Source organism: Pteropus vampyrus, unplaced genomic scaffold (genome assembly GCF_000151845.1).
Source record: "Pteropus vampyrus isolate Shadow unplaced genomic scaffold, Pvam_2.0 Scaffold105, whole genome shotgun sequence".
Taxonomy (NCBI): Eukaryota; Metazoa; Chordata; class Mammalia; order Chiroptera; family Pteropodidae; genus Pteropus; species Pteropus vampyrus.
Window position 1 is genome coordinate 12539 of NW_011888886.1, and position 3361 is coordinate 15899.

The window sequence follows — 3361 nt, forward strand, 5'->3', positions numbered from 1 at the left end:
GTACGTGTGTGTGCGTGTGTGTGCGAGAGAGAAAGAGAGAGAGAGACCTTCCTCTTTGAAGAAGCCACAGTCCCACTGGATCAGACCCCACTCTCGTGGCCCCATTTAACCCTAATGTCTCCTAAAGCCATATTGCCACACTGAGGTTTAGGGCTGCAAAGCGCAGATTTGGGGGGGCACAGGCCAGCGCACAGCGTTTTCGCTCGGGCTCGCTCTCGGAGCTGCACGTCCCATGGGTTTCGGGAGCTGTGTCACCCGCCATCATAGTTTTCTGCTGAGCAGCGTTGGGGCCCTAAACGCCCTCCGGATCTCCCGGTCCCCCCCCCTCCCCTGCAGTGCCGCTCATCTCTCTGCCGTCTCTGTAACTGAGCCTTTTCCGGAGCGTCGCACAGTTCGGATGACGGAGTCCGTAGCCTGTCAAGACTCGCCCTTTCACTCAGGGGTGCGCACCTGGGGTCCCTGCATGTCCTGTCAGGACCCGAGAGCTCACTTCTGCTCAGCCCCGAGGGGCGCCGTGTCGTCTGCAGGGACCGCAGCCATCTGTCCACCTGGCGGAGGGCGTCTCCGTTGCCTCCGGGTTTGGGACGTGATGAGTCGAGCTGCTGTCAGCATCCAGGTTTTCAAGTGCACGTACCTTTGCAAGTTATTTGGGGAAAGGCCTGGCCGCGGGGTTGCTGGAACTGGTGACATTTTACCGATGAGTCGTGGTCCTCGCTGCCTAAAAGCCCCGGAGCCATGCGCATGAGCAAGTCAGGGCCTCTGAGTTGCCTTCTGCTCAGCTCCCGTCCTTGTGCTTCTGGGGACGCTGATAGCGATGAGGCCACGACCGTGACTTTCTGCGGCCACTGCCGGAATGGACACGGCGAGGGGGGACCCGGACACCGAGGCAGAACTGAAGTTAGTTTCTCCGAACCTCTGCGGACCCAGAAAGCTCCGTTCTCATCCCTCGGGCCACCAGGGTGCGCGGAGGAGGCCTGGGCGTGGGCCCCGGCCTCACCTGCAGGCCGGGCAGAGCGCCGTCCAGGGCCCTGCCCGCCCCGGCAGTCACCTCGTCCCCTGTGCCCTGGTTTCCTCACTCGTGAAATGGAAAGTATAGCCAACTAGAAAAGTCTCAGAGGGACCGTGCGGACAAACGCAGTAACGTGTGAAGGTGACAGCATGGTGCCTGGCGCACCCGATGTGGGCGAGGTTCGTGCACGCACGTCAGCGGTCAGGGTCGCGTGTGTGTAGACGTCTGCCTGTGACCAGCACCGTCGCGCGAAGGGTAGGAAACGGACTTAGCCTCGAATATGTCGTCAAGCCGGGGGGCTTGACACACGTGGGGACGGGGAACGCCGTGCCTAAGGCAACCTAAGTCATGAAAACAGATAAGCCAGGGTTTACGTGTGGGGCGGAGCCCCTGGCCGGCAGTGCAGGCCACTCAGTGTGTTCTGGGGGCGATGATGTATTTGCTGACCCCGGGGTCGGAGAGAGCTGGCGAGGGTGCTGTCAGGAGGAGCGACGTGAGCGTGGTGCTCAGACCCCGCTGTGGACGAGATGCCCTGCAAGGCCCTGGAGGTGCAGATGGCTGCGTCTGCCTGTCCCTCCAAAAGTCCCCGATTTAGTAGGCCTGGGCTAGGGCCCTGGAAACCGTGTACTCGCCTGTTCTCGGCCACGCTGGAGCTGTGGTGCTGCCGTGTCACGGAGCGCACGCCGAGAACCCCTGAAAGGCCACTGCAGAGACTCAGACGTGGGGGACGGCTGGGGGCTCCCGAGCAGTCGGGGGGGACGTCTCAGGGCACCGGGGACCAGGGTGGAGGGGAGGAGTGGCGAGGAGGGGGAGGGATTCGGCTGGGGGAGACGCCACCAGCTCGAGGAGACCAGGGCTTTGTCTGCGGAGGTCGTCAGAGTACAAGGGGGACAGTGACTGGGTGACCGACAACTGCAAAGGTGGGGGACGGGAACCCACGGAAGTCGCGGCCCCGGAGCCTGGGGCCGTGACGGTCCTGGCCGGGTCACGCACTTTGCTGCGCCTCGCCACGTGGACTCAGGGACTGCCGTCCGTCTGGCTGCCCGTCCCCCCGGCCACCTCTCCCGCCCCAGCGCAGGACCCAGAGCCCGGCGGTGGCTCAGTAAGTGACGCATCTTATAAACACTGGGAATTGCTTAGATTGAATAATACTTATAATCGACCAGATGTTCTTAAAATAGTTTCGTTGTTCCGTGTGACTCGACATTCACATTAAGAAAACAAAGGCTGTTTTTTTTCTTTTATTGCGCATTGTGATTCTCTTAGCAAATTCCTGCTTCGACTCTGCAGCTGTTCCAGGTTTGGGTCCCATTCAGCCCGTCCTGTGTGCAGGGAGGTTCAGGATGGGCTTAGACAATATGCACTTCTGTTGTTGTTGTTGTAAACTGTGTCTTATTGTTGTCACCGTTTGAATCAGGATTTTGAATGCAGCTCAGAACATTGACTCTGGAGGGAAAAGAATATGGACCTGGTGCCAGGAAACTGGGAACTGGCCTTCAAGAGCGGCTCCTAGGCCGGGAGGTGAGGGGCCCTGCCGACACGGGCCCAGCGCAGTGGGAAGCCACGGTCTTGCAAGGTCAAGTGGAAGTCGTGGTCCAGGAAGAAAGGAAGTGAGAGGTCAGGCCTGTAATTTGTGCTCAGGGTCACGTCTTCAGAGAGGCTGTAAACAGGAAGAGGAGGCCAGCTCGGAGCTGGGAAGAGCGGGAAGCCCCAGCAGGGGCGGTCGGGGGGACAAGGCCTGGTGCGTGGGGCGGGAAGCTGCTCACGAGGTGTCGCCACCTGGAACTGACCGTGGGTGGGCTTTAAGGGCTCCATGTCGAAGGGCGAAGCTGGGTTTCTGCCCTGCTGGATGCATTTGGGGGTGACGTCCAGTCCTGGACCAGACCGCACAGCGGATGGTGAAGCAAGAGGCTTCAGAGGTTTTAGGTTTTCTTCTTCCACAGAGTGTGGCCGTCACCTTGAACTTCCTCGAAGACTGGGTTTATTGTGGCTTCTCTCTGCTCCGTCTCCTCCCTTTAGAGCATGTCACTTAGTGTCCAGGTTCCTAAACCCGACGCGGGCTAACGACATCCACTTTCCAAGCAGGTGGTATGTCCCAGGAATTTAAAGTATATTACTTCTCACTCACTCGTCACAGCAAGCGTGCATGGCAGGTGATGGTGTAAGATTTTACAGACGGGAAAAATCTGAGGTTACATTATGTCTCCCAAATCACATGACCGAGTGGCTGAAGGAGAGTTTGAACCCAGGTCTGCCGGATTGCAGAATGCGGTCTCCTCACCCTGAAGCTGCTGCCCCCACGCCCTGCAGAATCCGAGCCCAGGCCCCGTCACACTGCTGACAGCCACTCCC

General features: G+C 59.6%; 1 protein-coding gene across 6 annotated transcripts in view; it reads left to right on the forward strand.

Annotated features, from left to right (window-relative positions):
- RNF144A (ring finger protein 144A) overlaps positions 1–3361 on the forward strand; it is a 35353-nt gene that overhangs the window by 9190 nt on the left and 22802 nt on the right. Inside the window, exon 2 of one of the 6 annotated variants that reach the window (XM_023533584.1) lies at positions 2427–2530. The exons of 4 other annotated variants lie outside the window; for them this stretch is intronic. The gene's annotated coding sequence lies outside the window, so the exon portion shown is untranslated. Of the gene's footprint in view, positions 1–2426; positions 2531–2569; positions 2627–3361 lie in introns of those variants that run through there. One more of the 6 variants, XM_023533582.1, reaches the window with a different exon arrangement.